Source organism: Chlorocebus sabaeus, chromosome 14 (assembly GCF_047675955.1).
Source record: "Chlorocebus sabaeus isolate Y175 chromosome 14, mChlSab1.0.hap1, whole genome shotgun sequence".
Taxonomy (NCBI): domain Eukaryota; kingdom Metazoa; phylum Chordata; class Mammalia; order Primates; family Cercopithecidae; genus Chlorocebus; species Chlorocebus sabaeus.
The window spans coordinates 7,775,471-7,799,823 of NC_132917.1; positions in this window are offsets into that span (position 1 = coordinate 7,775,471).

Here is a 24,353-nt window from a genome sequence, read left to right on the forward strand (position 1 = left end):
TAAGAAACAACAGATGTTGGTGAGGCTGAGGAGAAATAAGAATACTTTTACACTGTTGATAGGAAGGTAAACCAGTTCAACCATTGTGGAAGACAGTGTGGAGATTCCTCAGAGATCTAGAACCAGAGATACCATTTGACCCAGCAATCCCATTACTGGATATATACCCAAAGGAATATAAATCATTCTATTACAAAGACACATGCATGTGTATGTTCACTGCAACACTATTCACAATAGCGATGTTATAGAATCAAACCAAATGCCCACAATGGTAGACTGGATAAAGAAAATGTGACACCGGCCGGGCGCGGCGGCTCAAGCCTGTAATCCCAGCACTTTGGGAGGCCGAGATGGGTGGATCACAAGGTCAGGAGATGGAGACCATCCTGGCTAACACGGTGAAACCCCGTCTCTACTAAAAAAAAATACAAAAAATTAGCCGGGCGAGGTGGCGGGTGCCTGTAGTCCCAGCTACTCGGGAGGCTGAGGCAAGAGAATGGCGTAAACCCGGGAGGCGGAGCTTGCAGTGAGCTGACATTCGGCCACTGCACTCCAGCCCGGGTGACAGAGCAAGACTCCGTCTCAAAAAAAAAAAAAAAAAAAAGAAAATGTGACACCATGGAATATTATGCAGCCATGAAAAGGAATAAGATCATGTCCTTGGCAGGGACACAGATGGAGTGTATTCCCCTTTTTTTAATTGCCTTTGTCTCTTTTCTCTCCTGTACACAAGACTGGTAAAACAAGTGCCTCAAAGATAAGTTTTGCTTTCTATTACACCACACTATTTCTCAAAATATTGTTTCTAGGACTCATCTGAGCTTCTCTATCTGTGGTTTCCAAACTTCAGTATGCCCCAGAATCACAGGGGGGCTTGTTAACACAGATTTTGAGTCTCACTTCACCAGTTTTCAATTCAGTAGTTGGGGTTGCACATGATAATTTGCATCTTCAACAGGCTCTTGGGTGATGCTGGTGCCACTGACCTGGGATAACACACTGAAAACCATGTTGCATAGAAATGTGCATGCTCTTTGCTTTAGGTGTCTTGCTTGTATACCACCAGCTATGCTTTCATGAAGGTTATTTACTTCCATTACATCTGTATGGTGTAAATACCACATAACAGTATTTTTCTGAGCATCTCTTCCCAACCACCTGTTCAGTGACATCACCTTGATAGGTTGAAATCAGCCGAAGCAGGATGTTTATAGCATGGAAATCAGCAAATACTACAAAGTCAAGGTTCCCCTACTACCTCCCACAAAAGCCAGTTGTTAAACATTTACTAACACACTACTGATTAAACAAAACCGTCATTGCTGCATAACTCTTTAATATACACGTCTGGGGTTCAAATGGGTGCTGGCTTTCTGGCTTAGACACCCTAAATTCTCCTTACTTCACCTAGAAAGGAGGCTGTTGTCTGGCTAGGATCTGTTTTTGAGCTTGGCAAAGCACACTTTCTTGAAAAAAAGGAAGGGAAATTAAAACCGGAGGCCCTCCAGTTTGAGGTTCTGCAGAGTTCTCTTTCTGCACAGTGTGGGCAGGGGCATGGTAGGAGCAGCCATATTTGTTGCTGTGGTCTACACATCTTCTTCACCATATCATAGAAATGTAACTGAACCATCAGGGATGTCCATGCAAGCCTTCACAGTCCTCATCTCAAAGCCAGTTCTTCCCGGGGAAAGCCGTCTCTGCTTTCATTGTCTTGGCTCTCTCTACCTCTTTGTCTTTTAATAATTGCTGAGCACAAAAGCATTGCTCTAATACCAGCACTGATGTTTCTGGCTCACTGGCCGGATAAGATGACCAAAGGATTTTTAAGGTCCAGGAGGAAGATCCTGCCTGGGTGTGGACAGCAGACAGCTCGAACCAAATACCAACTCACTCACTGTCTACACCATGACATTGGCCAAGCAATGGATCTTCAGTTTCCTCCTGCGTAAGATGAGGAGAATAGTACCTAACTCAAGAGTTGTGGCAAATGGGATAGCTCATATAAAAATAAGCTAGTAGAGAAGCTGGCTACATTAAAATAAGCTTCTTATTATTGCCAAAATATATACTAGAGTATCTCCTTTTGAGAAACTCAGGAGAATAATTTTCTGAAGAATGAAATTAGGATAGACCCTAGTAGCTTCTGAAACCCGAATGCTAAATCTCATTGTAGTATTTAAGTTGCCCACCTTTATTCCTGTGTGGCCATTAACTTTCCATGTATAAAGTTACAGAAAAGAGCTTCTTGCTGAGGGTCTGGCTAATACCTCTTTGTGTCTGACCACTGACATCTGTGAGCATCAATAATCACTTTGTTTGCTCACCTTATTAAAGGAGAAATTTGCCTATGAGAAATCCAGAAGCTTTGCTCTATTTATTTGGAAGACAGAGAACGCCTTCTCGCATCTTGAAATTTTAATGACAGGATAATATCGTATTATCCTACCCAACTTGTCGTGACTCTTTCTGCTTAGTTTCAGCAGGAAGAGCCCACTGAATACCAGGAATACAGGCGTATCAAGCTGCTCTGCACGCTCTGTCCAAATCAGGTTTGGAGACACCCAAAGCATTTTTCCTCAGAGATCGCATTCCTGTTTTGGATCCCAGTCCTCATATTCTAGAACTGGCACAGATGGTAGAAATCGCTCAGCCCAACCAGATCATTTTAAGGAGGAAGGAACAAAGCAGAGGGCAGGAATAATCCCTCCCCTCCCATCACAGCTAGGGAGCAGCTCAGCCAGCACTTCACGCCAGGCATCACTACAATAGTAAACTTCAACATTTTGTCAGCCTTGTTCAAATTTCTAGAAATTGGTACTGGGATTTTTACATCAAACAAAGCAAACTCCTAGGCTGAGAAAAGCTAAGACTAACGTCAAGAACGATAAAGGTCTTACGAATTGTATATCCTGGTAAACTGTTCGAGAACATAGATAGGAATGATTATAATGGTATTAACTGATAAGCCTATGTACTTTACATATTATATGTACTGTACAAATATATTGTTATACTGTTCTGGGCTCATTCTATACAATAATACACTTTAATTTTCACAATAATACATAAGTTACATAGGATTATTTCTATTTTACAGAGAAAAAGATACTAGTAGAAGTCTACAGAATTGAAACATCAGGCTGGTGAGTGGGAGAATCAGGATGTGAACTTGGCATTTTTTGGAAGCCAGAGCCCATTCCTTTCTTCTGAACTGTCAAGGACCAACCTTTCCATGACTCCCCTCGGAACTCCATCTCAGAGTGAGATCTGTGTCCAGGCAATGCTGATCTTTCCTTTCGATTGTCATCCTGCCTCCTTGCCTTTCAGCAGCTGACAGCGTCCTATTACTCATAGAGCCTGACTTTGAAATGAGTTCAAATATCCCAAGCACTTCTGAGGCATGCAAGGTCTTTCTGTTTAAAAGATTGTATGCTTAATCAGTTCCATGAGGCTGGGACATCTTGCAGAGGACACGCCAGCTGAAGTCAGAACACTGATCAAACCTCAGAAACCAGAACAAGGGTCTCCAGGGACCAGGGTGTGGAGTGAGGGATTGGAGTGCAAAGGGGAATTGGAAAATTTCAGATCATCTTGATATAAGTACTCTACATTTTTATTGTGTTACTCATTACAGGACTATTTACATGTGTCAAAACTAATCAAATTGTACACTTAAAAATTAATGAATTTTATTGAATGTAAATTATGTCTCAATAAAGTTTATTAAAAACAGTCTTCAAAGTTATAATCCCTAGTCTATAACTCTTAACTGCCTTTGAAAATCCAAAACAATATACCTCTGTAACAGTCAATATTTCTGCAGAAAGTAGACGGCACACCCAAATGAGATAATTTTAGTATAATTCAGTAAAGGGTCTGTTTATAAGGTGTAGGGTAAGCACGAGAACAGTCCAATATCCGGGGCTAGTAACATCCTAGGGCTGCCAACCCTTCCAGGCTGAGAGGGGAGGGGCAGGAGCAGCCACGCCCCCGGAGAGGTCAGCAGTGTGGAAAGGCCACCAGGCAGGGGTGGGGGCCTCAGGGGAGTCAAGAGATGCAGCCAGACCCTGAGCCCATCAGAGAGAGGACAAGGGCATAGAACTATATATGTGCAAAGTTATCACGTGTTACAAATATTAAGTCACTAATTATTAGATTGTGATGAATTGAAGACATGTATTGCACTCCTTTAAGGAGCCAGTATATAGAGACATTAAATTTAATACATTACCTAACAGTGTACTGAAAATAATTTGTTTTACACAAAAGAAAATGTCAAAGGAGTAACAGAGAAACAAATAAGATGAATAAACAAATAGATAAACACCTGACCCTTCTCTAACTCTCCTTGTGCGGGTGCTCCTCAGTACCCAAGTTCAACCTGAAGCCAGAGACCCCAGATGCAGTCCCTAAGGGTGTATCCTGGGGCACGGGCTGGACTCGGAAGGAGGCAGAGGGGTCTGAAAGGCAAACAGAGGGTGACCAGCATGGCCTCGATGAGCACCGACCACTATTTGATTTCCAGTGTTCTGGGGGCATCAGCTCTCCCCCGGCCGCCTACCCACCTCTTTCCAGTCCTGCCTTTAGTGAAAAGGTGTGAGGGGTGCTCATTTCTCTGATAGAGTCCGTTCAGGATTTGGTTATCAGGACAGATCAGTGGGTGTGGGATGTCCCCTAAGTGGGCCCTCAGCCCCATGACCCCTGCAGAAGGTGACCACTGGAGCCAAGAGTCTCCTCTGCAGGGAACGGCTCCTCATGGGCATGGACCACAAGTGTGAGGCCACTGCTGTTCACCAGCTTCCAAGATCAAAGCCGCTGGGGTGCCAGGATTTTTAAATAAAAAGAGATGGAGAGATTGCTTTGGAAATCAGTGTCATCCATGGTTCCGTTCATTCTATGACACTTATAACCTATCCATCAACAGTTCTGGTGGCTCCACAGAACACATCCAGAAAATGACTTTGTCTAATCTCCTCCATGGCTTCTAGTTTAAGTGAAATCCCCATAATTTCTTACCTCAATGATTGCAATCATCCCTTGATCAACCCTGAGCCTGTCCCCCAAACTCCTTACTTATATTCTCAACAGGACAACCTGTGGAATTCATTCAGAATGAAAATCCAATCACGACACTTCTGGACTAAAAAGCTTCCCTTAGCTTTTCATCTCACACAGACACAGAAGCTGAAATCCTTAGAATGGTTCATCAGGCATTTTTTTTTTAATTGTTTTGTAGAGTCAGGGTCTCACCATGTAGCCCAGGCAGGTCTGAAATTCTTGGTCTCAAGCTATACTACCTGCCTTGGCATCCCCAGTAACTGGGATCACAAGCGGGAGCCACTGCACTGGCCACCAAAACCAATGTGTGATGCTGTGTAAGCTGTACCCACACCATCACACATCAGATCTCTCTCTGGCCTCATCGCCTACAACTCCCCTCCTCGCTCACGCTGCTCCATCCACACTGCCTTCCTGGTTATTTCTGGAGCATCTCAGGAACATTCCTGACTCAGGGCTTTTGCATTTGTTGTTTGCTCCAACCTTATAGAAAGCGTAGCACTCACCACCTCTTTCAGGCCTTTTCTCCAATAATGTAGGCAGAAGTGCTTTGTATATTTACTTGTGTCATTAATTAGAGCATGACCCTGCTCTCCGGTACACATTTTAAAAAGCCACAGATGTCTTCTATACAAATGCATGAACTTCAGGGATCCCTAGAAGCTTCCTCTGTATTCTCCTAGTTTCAAAAGATTTCAGTAAAGCATAAAATCATAAAGACATGTACATTCACAGAAACACACACACACAGTTGTGTGTGTGTGTGTGTGTGTCTTCCTGAAACCTTGCCCAGAAGCAACTACTCTCATCTTCATAACAAAAGTGGAGGGGAAAAGCCTGACTCACCCTACAGAAATGCTTTCCAGGCAACTATTCAGAAATACCTGAATCAATAGCAACCTCAATGATTGGGTAATGTTTCTCAGTATAAATCTTCTTGTTTCCAAAGAAACTTTCCTTTTCAGTAGCTCTCTGCAGCTGAACAAATGCTAAAAGCCATTGGTGAAACCTATTACCTGACGCTAATAGGGTTTGAGAAAGAAGCAGGCAGTGTTACTAATACCCTCATTCTGGACTCTGAGATAAGAGCCCTTTCTGTGCTGAGCTTTGTTGTGAGTGAAATTTCTCATCCGTGCTGCAGATAAGATGTCCCCGCTTGTTGAAAGCATTCCTGAGCTTCCATTTAACAAGTTATGAATGGAGCCGTCTGTGCTGCAAGCTCTGAGAAGCTGTTTATCACCTTCTTCCCCAGATGCTCAGTCGTCTCTGCTTTTTATCCTCCCTGGGTCCTGAAACCACAAGTGTGATTGCTTCTCCTTCACCCTCCATACACCCACCCTATAAGTGGGGGCATTCACTGGAAAGGTGTTCCACTTGGGGCCACCAAGACGAGGACCCCTTCCTGCAGTTATCCAGGAGGCTCCAATGCTGGCCTCTGGATGATGCAATGTTCTCTGCATGAGGTTGAGGTCTGGACCTTGCTGTGAGATAAGAAAGAGCGACCATGAACTAAAGCATTAAATGAACACAGGGTATCATGCCTTTGATTAAGCAACTTCGGGGCATGAATTCCCACCAGCCACTCTCCACTCCAGGTTGACTTGGAGAATTAGTTTGATATTCATAAAGAAAGATGTTCCCAGTGAGCAATTCTATCAAAATCTTTTCTTTTTGTCCCTACACACCATCCTGCCCCACATCCAGTGGCCTCCTAGCTAGTCTGTTTCCATCTCATTTTCTTCAAAGGTACCCTTTACCCACAGCAGGATCAGTCTACTGGGGATGGGCATTTCCCATCATGGGGTGTTAGTGGAGACCACAGCAGGGGCATGCGAGGGCAGAGGTCACGGCAGCCAGCCACCTAGCAATTACCTTCATCCTTCTCCATAATAATTTGTAATGTGTTTGTCCTTTTATGACAGTCCTCCTCAAGTGAAGCTGTATCAAGTTGCTGAGCCACCATTCCCACTGTTGGACTGAGATGCCAGAGGTTAGAGATCATTGAAAAACCTGTATCCACAGGCCCTCGATCCTCAGGAAGTTTCTTATCTGTAATAGTTTCTCACTGAGTATTTGTTGTAAGGGTAGATGTGTATCCAGAGGATTAAGTGAGCTAAACTCAATGAGGGGACAAATATAAAAAGCTTGATTTCTTTCTCCAGCCTGTGCCAGATCTCAATTATATATAATTATTTTAGATAATTAAGAGTCATCGTCAGCTATTTTAAAAGACTAGTACTGTCGAAATGGAACCTTCCAGTCCAGGGAGCTGTTCCTCTCCTGGAGCCTCGGAGGAAGGAGGAGCGTGGTCTCTTCCATCTTTCCTCCTCCTCCTCTCTCCCCGGCTTTATGCTGCCTCTGGATGCTCCAGGATCTGCACAGAAAGCTGGGAAAAGAGAGCAATGCAGGCAGAGTACCGACCTGACTGCTGGCATTGGCCGTTCTCTCTTGCCACCCTGGGTGGAGCATGGGAGCCACTCTGGGGGTCGAGGGTGGGTTCCACGCCTTAGCTGGCCACCTCCTATGGCCCCGCTTCCTGATGGAGACTCACGCCTCCTCACCATGGCAAGACACTGGCCACAAGCTGCCCACTGTGCCCACCATCCCTGCCCTGACACCTTGGCGGCTTTCCCCAACTCACTAATGCAAATTCTCCAGGCATGGAACAGAAACTAGGCAGGCATCACTCTTGACACTGGGTGCACTTATTAAAAGGACATAACTCTTGTCTTTAAAGTGTTTTTACTTGGTTGGGGCATTAGGTACATGATCAGATCATTACAGTAGACTGTGATCCACATTGTGATGATTATAAATGTGGGTCTGGGGAGATGAAGGAGGTCACTAACCATATTTAAGTCCCTTCGGACACACTAGATGCCAAGATCTTGAAATGCATGCTTTACACAGCTTGGCAAATCACCACTTCTCCAAGCTCCCTGAACCCCTTCTCCCTAGCCCCACAGCCCCTCGTCTCTCTCCTCTACCTGCCTTGGAAATCCCAAACGGCACCTAAATCCACCAACTCAATGGGTACATTCCTGGTACCACACAGGCCTCTGGGACTCCACATCAGGACAAAGGCTGTGGTCTATTCTGATTATTTGGTTCCTGGGCCTCAGTGGCTGATAGATATTTTGAACATCACTCTTAAACCTAACCCTACAACCCTATTCTGAGGGGCCTGGGAGCCTGCGCATTTTGTACCACTTCCCCAGGCAAGCGGTATGGTGGGACTGTGCTCCATCCTGTTTCGTCTTCAAAGCATCCTTCTGAAGAGCTGCACATCCTCGCAGAGACAGGGGCTTTGTGGAGTACACCATCAAGCACAGGTGAGAATACATGGCTTCCTAAACTTGCTGCTGTGTCTCCCAACAGGTAAAAGGCCACAGGATAAAGCGCCCTGGGGCCGTCCTAAGGGATGCTGTCCTCCCCTGCAGCCTCCCCTCCGTTAGTTCCAGACAGTCTTCTTTCCAGGTGTGGGCTCATTTTCTCTACATGTGTGATTTCATCTCTCAAATTCATAATTAGAAATATTTTTCCATTTCTAGTTTCTGGGAGACTATGTATTAGCAGGGCTGGTGCAAAAGGGCTTCTGTTTAGTTCCCAGCTGACCAAGAAACCCATCAGGGACGTGGTCCCCAAGACACCTGACAGTGAGCCCTGATTATCCTGACTGCGCCAGGAGGCGGTGAGCAAAAGGACTGCCTTCCATCCCGTGGGTCCTTGAGATTAGGAGACGGTGAGCAAAAGGACTGCCTTTCAGCCTGTGCATCCTTGAGATTATTCACTTTTTACTTGGAGGCCCAGGAAGGTGAGAGGCTCTCCCGAGTTTTCATAGGAAGAGAAAACAATGAATTCCAGTCCCCCTGGTTCTTTAGGATTTGGGAGAGGAAGATGGGCCCAAAATGACAGCTACAATTTTCTTCTTATTTTAAACATAATACAGACTAAACATAAAATTTGGAAAGCACAAAAGAATAAAAAAAAAAACTTGTTAAGATGTAGATTATTGAGATTATTAAGACACATATAAAGATATAGATATTAAATGGATATGGCTTATTAAGACAGATTTAAAAGGATTTTCAGGTCATTTAGTTTGTGAATTTTTTTCCGTGTTTCAGTTTATAGATCCTCTGGTCGTATGCCTATTTGAATGTATTATGTTTTCTTTCTATTTGTTTTGCTTAGTTAGATCTGTCAGGGTTTACGTGCTTTATTATTTTCCTTAAAGATACAACTCTTGATATTTACATATTTCACATTTCTTTTTTTCTAATTTGTTAATGCCTGCTTTTGTCTCAAATATATTCTTCAACTTTTTTTCATTAATTTAATATTGCTCTCTTATCAAACATCTGAGTTAAATGTTTTATTCATCATGAAGGCTTAATAATAAAAATACTTAGGATTATAACTGTAACTTGGAGTATAATATTTATGCTTCTCCAATGTTTATACGTAATAGCCTCAAGGCTATTATTTTAAAAATAGTCTGTATTAATTTTTTAAAATCCTTCTTTGATCCAGGAGTGATTCCAGGGGCAATTTTTATATTTTTAAAATGTCTAATGATTAAGACTTTTGTTTGCCCTTTTGTTACTAATATTTTCACTTACCCATTTTGGCATCGTTCATTTCTATTCACCTTTTAGTTGACTATGATATTGTTTAGTTTTCAAAAATAATTTATGATCTTGTTTGTTAATATTATTAATTTCTGTTATTGCATTTGTAATTCCTTGTATTAGTTTTTCATTATTGCCAATAGAAATAGAAATTGCCACTAATTTAGCAGCATAAAAGAAGAAACACTCAAAATGTCAGTTCCTGTGAGTCAGCGGTCCCAGAAGCATGGCTCAGTCAGGTCCTCTACCGAGGTTCTCCCAAGGCTGCTGTCAAGGCGTCTGCACGGGGCTGGGTCTCATCTGAGTCTGGAGCGCCTCGCCATTTCCCATGGCTGTTGCCAGGAGTTGTTTCCTTACAGCTGTAGAAGTCTTGGTGGTATGCTTTTTACAAAGCCAGCGGGAGAAACTCTAGAAACGGGTAAGACCTCTTTTTAAAGATCTTCACCTAATTAAGTCAGGCCTACCCACAATAACCTCTATTAACTCAAAAAGAACTGATTTGGAACTTTAATTATATGTGCAAAATTCCTTCCCCTTTGCTATCTAACACAATAGAATCCTGTGCGTGACATCTCATCATAGTCACAACCTACCCCCTCCAACTCACACATCTGGGGCAGGAGGTCGGGGGATTACAGAAAGGAACAGGAACCTAGAGGCCCTTCTAAAATTTTGCCTACTTCATTCCTTATTTTGCCCATTTCCATTGTAATATGTCTCTCCTTTCATTCAGCTTTGCCTCTTCCTTTGGCATTTTATACCAGTTTTATAGGTCCCATATATTTCCTTAAATGTTGATGAAAATCAGCCCACACTGAGAGAGTAAAGAACATGTCTGTTCTGACCCTGGCAGGATTCCTTTCTCACACAATTCTCCTGATTCCCACCATAGATCATGCATTGCTCTTACCCGGATATGCCTTATGGAGAAGGCTTCTCCACATTTTAGACTTCATCTGACTAGTCCCAGCTAATCTTTGACTATTGATTATGTACTACATAAAGATATTTCTAAATCTTGTTTCAAGCATGCCAATTTAGTTGTACACAAATATGAGGTAATTTTCAGTAGATATGGCCAGACAGGTGAATTTTCTCTGCAGCCATAACCTTTCTATCAAGTTTCACGGAAGTACATCAGCATATGGATTGACTTTTATTACATGCAAACACAGAGCAACATTGCTACCTGCATTCAGGGTTCAATGGAATTCCAGCTCTGTCTATTGTGTGCCCCACTAATACTCCGCATTAAAAGCTTATATGAGGCAAAAGCAGAAATATTCGAGCCACAGGAATGATCTGACTATAAAGATGAACCAAGTGACCAAGAGCTTTTTTAACTAATACCTGAACATAGAGACCTAGGAAATAAGCTGAGTTGCTATTCCTAGTGATGAAGACCAGAGGGCTCCCCAGCTACTTAACTGTGTTCATATAAGGAGGGGGAATGTCTCTAAAACATCTTAGCTAATTCATGTATCTTGAATACAACAAATTTCACCAATAAAAACAATTTTTGACTTCCTTTCCGAATAATGGCAGATTTGGTAATTTGGTAATTCAAAATGACCCATTTACTGTAAAGAAAGTAGAAAAGCTGGAAATATATATGTTTTTTAAGTGTCTTGGTGGCATTAGAAATTTGTAAGAAAGTAAAAAAAGTACCAGGTCCAGATTATGGAGAAAACAGATATACAAAGGGGTAAAAGCTCAACTTCTCAAGCCACTTCTCCTTAGGAGTTTGATTAATATTGGAAAAGGTGGCTCTGAGGGCAAGAAATTGAACAGTACATTTAACCAATTCATATAACTAACATGCAGATTACTTGCATTAGAACCCAATGAGCTTTTCACAAGAGTAAGGATGCATCGCACAGAGATCCTCTTTGTAAGAAGAGAATATCATCTTAGTCTCAAAAAATTTATACAAACAATATTTCAATTTGAAAAAAGCAAGTGAAGAGACAAGACAACATGTACAAGAACTAAAGAGAATACAGGCCAATTATAAAACCACAGAGCTTCCAAGTATTAATCAGACACATATTTTAAAATAATTATGATTACTATGTTACAAAATGCTAAAACAAACAAACAAATACATAGACACAAAAAAGGACTGAGAGTTTTGGTAGAGAACTGAAATACTATAAAGATGACATAGCAGATTTATTAAAAAGAAACAAATAGAAAGTTTAAAAATCAAAAATATTATAACCAAAATTACAAACTCAATGTATGTGATTAACAGCTGATTAGACATACTGAACAGAGAATTAGTCAACACAGAAAAGATAATATGCAACAAATTAGACAAAATGAAATTAAAATAAATTCATGAAGTAGGAATCCCAGAAGACAAGAGAGAGCAAGTGACAAACTCAATATTTGAGGAGATAATGGATAAGAAAATCTCAAAAGTGAAAAAAGACATGAAGCAAGAGATTCAAGAATCCATAAGAACCTCAAACAGAATAAATAAAAAGAATGCACCTTGAAGACTTTCACAGCAAAACTGCTAAAAAGCAAAGCCAAAGAGGAATTCTTAAAAACAGATTTAAAAAGAGAGATTACTTTCAAATTACTTGAAAAACGGACTGACGGTTGACTTTTCAGTTAAAAAAAAGGAAACCAGAAGTGACTAGAGTGATATCCTCAAGGTACTGCAAGAAATAACTACACGGCCGGGCCGGTGGCTCACACCTGTAATCCCAGCACATTGGAAGGCCGAGGCAGGCAGATCATGAGGTCAAGAGATTGAGACCACCCTGGCTAACGTGGTGAAACCCTGTCTCTACTAAAATTACAAAAAATTAGCCGGGCCTGGTGGCTGGCGCCTGTAGTCCCAGCTACTCAGGCTGAGGCAGGAGAATGGCGTGAACTCGGGAGGCGGAGCTTGCAGTGAGTCGAGATCACACCACTGCACTTCAGCCTGGGCGATAGAGCAAGACTCCATCTGAAAAAAAAAAAAAGAAATAACTACAAACATGAAACTTTATATCATGTAAGAATTATCCTTCTAGAATGAAGAGAAAATGAAGAGATTTTCATTTAAACTGCATCTGAGAGAATTTGTCACTAGCAAACCTGAAACAAAGTAAGTGCTAAAGGTGTCTTAGGGAAAAGAAAATCCTATGTGGAGAGGTAATGATTCAGACAGGCATGAAGAAGCACAAACATTATAAATATATAGATAAATGTGTCTACACAAAAAAGTGATAAAAAAAATTACAAGAAACTCTTCTGGAGAAAAGACAAAGTGAAAGGTCACCTCAGCTTGTCTTAGGAGCCACTATAGCCTTTGTTCTGAAACAAGGACATAGCAAGAAAGAAAAAATTGCAGGTCAATTGCACAGTTGAATATAGATGTAAAAATCCTAAATAAATAATATGAAACAGATCCAGGAATGTATAAAAATGATAATATATTACTACTAAGTTATTTGTATTCAGCATGTGAGATTTAATATATTAAATCAATTATAATTGATCGCATTAAGATAATCTAGGAGAAAAATCATGGTCATCTAGAGATGTAAAAAAATGGACAAAATTCAACATCCGAAGGAAGGAATGAGGGAAGGAAGGAAGGAAGGAAGGAATGAGGGAAGGAAGGAAGCAAGGAAGGAAGGAAGGAAGGAAGGAAGGAAGGAAGGAAGGAAGGAAGGAAGGAAGGAAAGTAAAGAAGGGGAAAAAAATATCTGAGCAACCCAGAAGAAATCCTGATAAAGGCTTATGCGAAAACACTAACAGTGAATATTGCCCTTATTAGTTATTGATTGAAAGCTTTCTTTTCTGACCTAAGGGAAGTTCTATTGAACTTTTTACTGTAGGTTCTAGTCTATGTCAAAATGAGAGGCAAGAAATTAAAGTTAAATTATTTGGGAAAAGAATCAAAACACCACTTTTTCAGAGACAATTTGATTGACTGCCTACATAGGAAATTCAGAAGAATCTACAGATAGAATATTATAACAAATAAACTTAGTGAAGTATTAGATATAAAGTAGAAACATAAAATCAATTTTACTTTTGTGTATCAGCAATCAGGAGTTAAAAATACAATTTTTAGAGAAAAGTTATAATTTATAATAGAATAAAAATTAAATACATAGAAAAATAACAAATATATACATATACAATATCTGTACACTAAAACATAAATAAAAGATATGGTAAAGAAATTCTAATGGGGAGATATACCATGTTCACAGATTGGAAGACTCAAAATTTTAATTAAATATGATGATTCTTCCCAAAATATCTGAAAATTCAATGCAGTTCCAACCAAAATCCAAACAATATTCTTTTGTGGAACTTGAAAAACTGATTCTAAAATATATATGGTAATGCAGTGGAAGAAGAATAAGGCATTCGTGAAGAAAGAACTGCACAGAAAACCTTACTCTAATGGCTATCACAATTTGTTAAACACAGTAAAGAAGTGAGGGTGATATGGGCACATGGATAGGCAAGAGACCAGCGGGACAGAAAAATCCACCAAAATTAACATCTACTTACGTGTACACTGATTTATGTTAGAGGTGAAACTTTTAGAAGAGGGCAAAAAAAAAAAAATGGTTTTTTCAATAAACAAAGTTGAGACCAGTTATAAAAATAGATGACACTTGATTCTATCTCATACCATATTAAAACAGAGAATGAAAGGTAAAACCAAAGCAGGCTTCTAGAAGATAATACAGTCCATAGGACAATATCTTCATGTCCTTGGGGTAGACAAGGCTTCCTTAACTAGAATACAAAAGGCACCAATCTAAAAGATAAGGATGATAAATTAGCCTACATTAAAATTAAAATTTCATGTTAACCAAAAGAAACCATAAAAGGAATTTTAAAAGATTCGCTTCATATAAGCAATCATCAAAAGTTCATACCCATTATATGGAGATACTTCTTACATATTGGTAAGAAAAGACTATGTGATGGAAATGTGGCTGTGGGACTAGTGGGTGTGGCCGGTCCCACCTGCTCCAGTTACCACAGATACTGCTCAGGTAGGCACCCACTGATGGTGATTGAAAATCTTCCACTGTTCTTGTTACAAGTTTCCTGTGCTTGGGAACCTTCTTGTTTAGACCCCTCTTGTTGACCTGTCCTCTTAGCAGCCTGTGACCCTTTGGGAGTCCCACTTACTCCTAGCAGCTTTCTGCACAGCTGTCTTGTGAGACTCTGGGAAGACGATTTCCCACCAGCTGACTGGACTTCACTCTCAGCCGTGGCTCAGTCGGTCCCTTCTACCACCCGCTGGCACCACAGGAAGCTGAGGCTGGCAGCCTCGCAGGCTGTACTCAGGGGTCCGGGGCCCACCTCAATGGTCCCATATGCATCTCCCTCCCACATTCATTAGATAGTGTCTGCCTTTCAGAAGAGTCCTGGCTCCCAAATGGAAAGATGGACCAAAGGGTCTCATCCCTGCCTTCCTCACCTTCCTCTCACCTCCATCCCTGTGAGTTATTCCATGATAAGTTTTAACAGCCTTGAGTCCTGACAAGCAAAATTCAAGAATTGAGAGTTCCTAGCTAAATCCCTTTTCCTGCTGAAATAACTATTGCTTTGCTACAGAATTCTAAAAATCTAGTATGAAATTCAAGCTGAGCAAAGGTTCCTGGTTCTAGGTGGCCTTGGTTATCTGGGGCAGGAAGGCAGGTCTTTCAGCTCAACTCTGCCAATGAAATGGCTGCAGGTGTGTGAGGGTTGGGGGCGGGGGAACTAAATATAGAAAAAGGGAAAATTATGGAGTGATATTTCAAATGACCATGCTCTCTGAGAATGTATTCCACAATATACCCGTAGACTGCTTTACTTCAAAGCTGAAGAATGACAGAGTTTGCCTACATTTTTCTGACTGTTGTCATCTGGAAAGTTCATGGAAAAAATGCAGCACCAGCTAGAGGTTAGCAGAACGGACTCGACTCTGGGTCGATACTTGCTCTGTGGATGCGCTTGCACGACTTGCTTAATCTCTCTGTATTTCAGTTACTCCATCTCTAAAGTGGTGACAATGGGATACACTGCAGAGGCCTCTTCTGAGGATTGATGATGTAATGCAGGGACAGGAAGCTTGCATACCTCCCGCCAGCAGACCGCAGCGGGTCCCTTTGTGCCTGTCTTGTGTCTTGACCCAACTCTATAATGCATTAGCAAGTATTGTAAATTTCTTAAAGATTTCCAAGACAGAGTTTTAAAACGAAGCTTAATATCACATGCAGCAAAACTTTTCCATGTCTCCACCATACCATTCTTCACCCAGCAGCGAGCAGCTCATCCTTAAACCAACTCCCACTGCATTCCTGCCCCCCATTCTTCTTCCACTTCAGTGCTCACAGGATACCCCCATGGATGGCCAGAAGAATGACGTACAACACAGAAATAAGTCTAAGTCTAAGACTGTGGCCTTTCCATGTCGTATGCCGGCAGAGGCCACCTAAACATGACCTAGAAGGATGTCCTGAGTTTTACTGTTTCCTTTCAGTTAGAGGCCTCGAGTTTGTGAAGTTGCATATTAACTTGCAAATGTTTGCCTGTTAAATATATAAACAATTCTTATGTGGAGGAACATATACTATAACTTTTTAAGCTGGACATTAGCCAGCTCTGTACTCCAGCTGTGTCTACATTCATTTTGAGCTTCTTAATGCTCTTTGAATTAAGTGTAGCATCTCACGGTTCACCCATTCATTAATGGGTTAAAGAGACTCTTTGACATGTGCTTATTCTATATTTACTTGAGAATTGTGACTTTAACTGTTTGAAGATTATATGTCGATATCCTTACATAACATCAAAAACCCTTTAGGAAATTAGTCTTACCACCTCCATTCTTACAATCTATTTCCTCAACAGCTATTGTTTCAACAAGCAGCCATAGCCGACTCCAGCTCTCTTTTGGAAGGCCTTCAGGGATCTGTAGCTAAGGGAGGAAAGTCGTCTCCTTATCATTATCCTTTTCTTTCTCTGTCATGTTTCCACATCATCCTATAACATGAAAGTCTCACCTTTCTAAATTCCCCTTTTACCTGTATTTATTCCCTACTGATGGCCCTTTCCTTTCTAAAAGGAGACGGCTGGATTTCCACATTTGGGAAATGGGTGGTATTTCGACTTTTCTGGCCTCCACTCTTGCTTTTGGACACTACACATTGCCAGGTGGCATCGGCAGCTCAGAGGTCATTCATTGTCACGTTTAGGGAAGATAAGCTGCATGTTTGTTGGTAGTGGGCTTCTTGAGGTAACCCAGTTCCTTGACTTCCAGCTGGCTCTGGTCCCTCTCTATGTGAAAGGGCCAAACTACAGTCCATGGTTACAGCACAAAAACCTAAATTACTGGAATAGTTAATTATCCGTGGGAATTGTTGGTACCCTAGGGTGTGTGTATGTACGTGCATGTGAGCATATTTCAACTTTATAACCTGGGGCCAGGGTAGAGGGTAAAATGAGTTTTGTGTGTGTGGTTCAGTCTATTTCTTCAAACATTCTGAATGATAATTAGCTTTGATTTTTCCATCTATTCATAATGATAGCAGAGGGCAACACACAACAGAAAGGGGGTTGCAAGCTTTCCACTTAGCAATTAATTCTATTATTAAATGCTAAGAAAAAAATAAGTGCCTGCCAGCTGTAGCTTTATTATGTTTTCCCAGAAATAATAATGAGAAGGCTGTGAAAGTATATTATTTATTTCTCCCTTTCTCCTCCACCCTTGTAGGAGAAGGAAAAAAGCCACGGGTGGTTGTTTCTTCCCTGTGAAAATAAATTTCTTCATTCTGCCATGAGATAGTGGCTTAGACAATGTCTAGAGAAGGGGGTAGGTGCCCCGTGGAATGCTTGTGTTGTCTTTATTCATTTATTTTTAAAATGGAGCCTCTACTCTGAGCCAGAACAGAGATTAGGAAATGTGCATACTTGGAGCCTCCTCTGTAGAGGTAGGTACACACCTGAATTCAAGTAAAATATGGTCAATGCCAGCTTAGTGAAATAAACAGCACCTGGGGCACAGAGGAGAGGGTGCCTAGTTGGTAATAATATGTGAATTTTAGTGAAAATGTCAATCATCAGTCAGAAGACAGCTATTGATTCTCTTCTGCTGACATGATGCCTGTAAGGAGTAGGTTCTCAATCAACACGAAATGAATGAACCTCAGTCTGACCTAGATCTATCTTTTCTGCAGCACATGAAGAAACGGAGTGAGGCTTCTCCGCACATCTCAGTTCAGCCCTCAGCTTGACTCCACAGGGAAGCGGGCAGTGGTTTTCGCCAGCTGAGAGGCGCACGTTAATGTTTGCAAAGGGAAAGCAAGTTCAAACCAGAGTTCTTACTAATTTAGGCATAATGCCAGGGGGTTTAGATTAACACTGTTCTATTCTCCTGGGACGTAAGCAGGAAACTGTAACATATTGGGACTAGTGTTGGACTTGGGTTAACTAAAATCTGATATCCTGCATACACTAGCTTTGTAACCTCGAGTACATTACACATCCCTTCGAAGCCTCAGTTTTATTATCTATAAAATGGGTGAAATGATGTTTCTTTTACAGGGATATTATGAGAATGAAATTACATGTGGAAGAATTTCTGGCATATTGTAAGTCACCAACAACTATTTTTATTTTTTTAAGTCTTGTATTGTCATTGTGATTTAAAAATCAGTATTTTTTTTTTTTTTTTGAGAGAGAGAGAGAAACTGGACATTTTCCATTTCTCTTTCCTGTTATTTGCGGGTGCTGCCAAAAATCATGCTCAGTGACACAAACTCAGGCCTCCATCATTAAATCCTCTAATTTAGAGTATTTCTTACTCTGGTTGGTTCAATTCAATGCCCGTCGTGAAGCTTGTAAATGAGTCAAGAATATCTAATTTTCTCTGTTTCCAGTTCAACCTGTGGGGTACAAACCTCCATATTCCTGCACGATGCACGTCACTGTATCTGTTTAAGTGAAAGGTTACTCTACTATTTGTGCTTGGAACCAGTAACACTGGACAAAATTTGTCCCGATGCTCATTCTGATAGGCACAGCATTTCATATGTTGTTTTAAATTAAATTTGCTTGTCTTTGTTGGGGAGAGGAAGTGCACCCTTCATTTTGCTACAGTCCCACTACTCGCTGTGCCTCTAATCTGATTTGATTCCCATAAGATATCACCTTCCAGCTTCTGTAGGCCATTGGAAGTTATGACCACTGCTCTAAACTATGCCCGCATCTAGTCACACCTACCTGTAACACAAGAGCCTAACGCATGAGTTTGGGAGAGGGTTGATTTAATAACAAGACAATCATCTACAAATTTATCTACCTGCGTCAAGTCTCTATTGCTTTAGTGCCTCCTCCTTATGGAAAGTGATTGAACTCTCAGAAATGAATGCAATGATTCTGTGACTCCTCTACTAGAAGCTTTTGAAAGTTCTCTGTAACCCACAGTTTCTGCTTCCCTGCCCACTCTCAGGCACTGCTAATCTATGCTTCAGATATTCTAAATGAGTTTTCTTTTTCAAGCATGCTCTGGACATTCACAACTACATGCCTTTGCGAATAGTCTTTCCTGTGCCTAGAAGACCCTCTCAGAATTTTTCAGTTAGCAAGCCTCCCTCAAGATGCAATTACAAGCTTTGCAAAGTGTTTTCTGATTGACAGCCCAAGCATCCAATAGCTCCTTCTGACTTCTCACAAGAGTTTTGGTTTCCTTAGGATGATTATTTTTACTATCCATCTTCTCTACAGCACATATTCCTTGAGAGAAGATGTATCTGTAGTGCCTCGTAGCACAGGGCCTGGCACCCACGGAGCTTGTAGCAGACGGGGCTCACTGTGGCTCATTGCCTGCAACTCCACGTTTTCCCTTTCCTCCCTCCTAACAGAGTTCAGCTTTGTCAGAGCAGAACTGAACTTCAGCTGCAAACAGGCCCAGCTTGAGTTCTGGCTAAGGAAAGACAGAAACCCTTTGCCAAATAAAAGAGCAAACTCTTCCTAGGAGAAGGCTCTTTTCCCTTTAGCCCAGAATGTGGTGTCCTTCCCAGAAAAGCAGCACTGCATTGCATGCAGGGGACAAAAGCCACAGTCAGGGACGGTGATACAGGAGGACAAGGATTACGGTCCCTGGTAACACCTGAGCAGCTGCACTCAGCTTGGCCTTTTACCTCTAGACTTTTTATTTTATATTAAAAATATACCATTAGAGGCTTAAACCAGTTTTGGTTGAGTTTTCAGTTACTTGCAGTCATGTACTTTCCCCACTGATAAAAGGGTCAGCACCTTTTTTTTGAAGAAATGATATTGATCACTCATTCAATAGACACGTGTTAATTCTTGGGGCAGTGAACAGGACCAAGTTCCTACCCTCATGGAGTTTATGCTCTACAGAGGAGATAGTGAACTATCCTGTTTGTCAATGCATAACACAGGAAATCAAATGACGCAGTGGTTCATGCCTGTAATTCCAGCACTTTGGAAGGCTGAGGCAGGTGGATCATGAGGTCAAGAGATTGAGACTAGCCTGGACAACAAAGGTGAAACCCCCTCTCTACTAAAAATACAAAAAGATTAGCTGGGCGTGGTGGCACGCGCCTGTAATCCTAGCTACTCGAGAGGCTAAGGCGGGAGAATCACTTGAACCCAGGAGGCAGAGGTTGCGGTGAGCCGAGACCACACCCCTGCACTCCAGCCTGGGCGACAGAGGGAGACTGTCTCAAAAAAAAAAAAAAAGAAAGAAAATCAAATGTCAAATAATTGTTAATAAATGTCGCATAAAGAAAAGAAAAATAAGCAGGATAGGAAAGGGAGAGTGAGAGGAGAAGAAGGATGGCAGGAGGAATTCTAGAGCAGCGTCACTGGAAGGCAGAGAGTGAGCTCTGTCTCTACCTTTGGGAGCATCCATGCAAATGACTCGTTGCAGGCCTTTGTTCCAGGAAGAATAAGAAGGACAATTCACTAGAGAGCAAAGCCTGAGATGGAGCCAGGGAGAGATGACATCAGAAAGAAGAATGCAGGCGCTGGGCTGTAGATTCCATGTGGGGTCACAATCTATGTGTGATTAGAAGCTGGGGAGAGTATTGATGACCTGTGGCCTAATGAGCTGACATATATTTTCCCACTGATTATCCTGCTGTGTGGAAAATTGATGGCAAGGGGAAGCAAGATTGGGAGCAGAAGACGATGGGGAAAAGTGGCTTCCTTCAAGCTGTATTTTGGAGGTAGAGTCAGTAAGATCCACTAACGGGGAGTTTGAGGAAAATAGAGGCATCAAAAATGATGCCCAGATTTTGATTTGAGCTCTTCAGTGAATGTTGGTGACATTTTCTAAGATATGGAAGGAATCAAGAAGTTAAAAGTTACTTTGGACATGCTGAATTTAAGATATCAACTACATACTCAAATGGAGACATCAGGAAATCAGAGACCAGGAAACAGTTTGGGGCTGAAGATGGAATTTGGGAATCTTCAGCCATAAAGACAAAGGACTGGGATGAGGTCATCTAAAGAGTTAGTATTATGAACACTCACATATACTGTGGACCCTGAGTGATAATGATGTGCCAATGTAAGTCTATTAATTGTAACAAACAGACCGCGCTGATGGGGAATGCTGATCTGAGGTGGGGTAGGGGCTGTGCCTATCTGGGGGCTGGGGGCATTTGGGAACTCTCTGTACCTTTCATTCAATTTTGCTGTGAGCCAAACTGCCTAAAGAATAAAGTCTATTAAAGAAAATTCAATTAGGCCTTAAAATAGTGTTAGAGGAGAATATCGGAGGAGAGAAGGATAGGGTGAGTCGTGTGTTATGGAAAGCTTCAGACATCTGAGAGAGAAGTAGCAGCTAGGGAAGGAAGCTAAAAAGGAAAGATCAGTGAGGGTAAAAAGAAAACGAGTGAGTACAGTGTCAGGAAGGTGAGTGAAGAAAGCACTTTAGAAATAATAAAATAAATTCCTTTTTCAGGTGAAAGAGGTGAGGATTGGGAATTGATTATTGTCTCCTTAACAAGGAGCTCCTGTTCAGTGGAGTGATGGGAACAAAAACCCAGTAGAAATGACCTGAGATGAAAATGAAAGGGAAAGAAATAGAGAAGCAAGTGTAGATAGAAGTGTAGAAAGAAGAATGCAGGCTGCTGGGCCACAGATTCCATGTGGGGTCACAATCCATGTGTCATTATGTCATTAGAAGCTGGGGCGGGCACTGATGGGCTCTGGTCTAATTAGCTGATAAGTATTTCCCCAATCACTATCCTGCTATGTGGAGAATTGATGATAACGGGAAGCAAGATTGTGAGCAGAAAATGACAGAGGTGGTGAAAAGTGGCCTCCTTCAAGCTGTATTTTGGAGGTGGAGCCATTAGGATGTACTAACGTGGAGTTTGAGAAAAATAGAATAATTATTATCAAGGAATTATGTTGTCTAGGAGAAAAGAGAAATAAAGCAGTAGTCAGAAGGATATGTGGACAACACAGCAAGACTCCATCTGTCCAAAGAATACAAACATTATCCAGGCATGGTGATATGCAACTGTAGTTCCAGCTACTCAGGAGGCTGAGGTGGGAGGATCACTCGAGCCCAGGAGGTTGAGTTTGCAGTGAGCTGTGATCATGCCATTGCACTCCAGCCTGAGTGACAGAGCAAGACTGTGTCTCAAAAAAAAAAAAAAAAAAAGAAAAAAGAAAACAAAAAGAAAAGAAAAAGCAAAAGAAAAATATTGAAAATGTTCTCTACTACTAGGAATGATCCAGTAGAAGAGGTAAAAATAGTGATGTAGAAGACAGGGCACTATTTCAAGAGCAGAGTCAAGATTTACAGAACAGGATGAAATCTCATACACAGGAGCAGGGTCTGTTCGTTCATTATAAAAGGAGAGTATGTAGATGTGAGCACAGGTGGATTCATATGCTCCATACTGGCATGGCTCAGTAGGTGTTGCACAGTGCTGGGTGCATGGATGGAGGGATGGACGGATTGATGGATGGATGGAAGGACAGACAAATGGATGGATGAATGGATAGATGGATAGATGGATGAATGTGGCTATATTTTCTAACTCTCAAAAAATTTTGTCTTAGGATTTGTCTCAATGAAGCAAAATACTTCCCCAGTTATGCATCTCCAATTAGCAAACATCTTCAAACAAAAAAGTTTTGAAAGAGGATTCTTTTTAAGAGATTTCTAAAATAAAAAATGTTATGTGTTTCCTGAGGTTTCAACTTCATCTCTTCTGACAGGGAATATAAAAATATAGTGAAAAGAAGAGAAGGAGTAATCAGAATGGAATTATAAACACAATAAAACTCTAGAAAAGGAGAAAATGTGTTGAGACTTCAGGGCTAGGTGATTTTTTTGTACCATTGTTTTGAATGGAATATTATGTAATTAGATGTAGTGCCAATACATTTCCCAACTACAGCTTTGAAAAAAAAGTTATAGAGTAAAAATGACCAAATTAGCATTTTATGATTATTTCCAAGAGGGAGAAAAATTGTGTTATGTGGTTTTGTGGAATAAATTTTAGAAATGTTTATTGAGTTTTAAGGAGATTTTGTTTCAAAATAACTGAGTTAATGGATAAGCTGGGAAATATAAAGTTTTGTTCAGGAGAATTTTTTTGAATTAGTCAATAGCAGGAGTAACCTGAAGGGAATTTTCAAACTTTCAATGATTTTTTTTGGAAAAAAAAAATTAAACAAAATCAACACACTGAATTTGAAACAACAGGTAAATTATAATAAGAATCTAGTCTTAATTATCCAATTATCAAATCTCAATTCTACCACTTATTAATTGAATGATCTTTCATAACTCTTTGAACTTCAGGTCATTGATTTGCAAAATAGGATGAATACTAACATAATACATATTTATAAGGTTTGAAGAGTTAACCTACATCATGTACCTGGCAGATGGTGCTATATTGTAGGGCAAGCTTGGCCGCAAGCTTGTGGGTCAGGACAGCTTTGAAAGCGGCCCAACACAAACTAGTAAGCTTTCTTAAAACATTATGAGATTCTTTTGCTATTTTTTTAGCTCATCAGCTATTATTAGTGTTAGTGTATTTTATGTGTGGCCCAAGACAATCCTTCTTCCAATGTGTCCCAGGGAAGTCAAAAGAATGGACACCCCTATTGTAGGGACTCAAAAACTGCGTATTTAACTCTTTTTCATTTATCTGTCTTTTCTTTACTTCTTTTGCCTTCACTTTTATAATCCCATACCTTGTAGGGTGCCAGAAGTACTGATGTAAATAAAAGTGAAAAAAGAACGCTTTCATCAGGATCCGACTCTAATAATCTATTTAATCTTTCTATACTTCTCACACAGCAAAAGACACATATGCCCCCACACACAGGCACAAAAATACACGCACTCCCTAAAGCACCCGTGGTATATTCCTTACATTTCAGGTAATAGCTTTGACAGCAGGAAAAACATTGTTTATTTTCTGTTTTGACTATTTGACTTTAGCTTCTGGAAGCCTTCACCCCATGCAAAAATGTACTAGTGTTTTCATGCATTTCACTGAAATTATGAAAAGTCACTTTGCAGTAACTTCCACCTATGTAATAAAGAGAAAGACTAATGTTGCTGACCAATGACAAATTTCAAGTCCTACCCCTCCTTTCCTCTTTGCACACATCTGGACAACCCCATAAGCACTGGTGCTT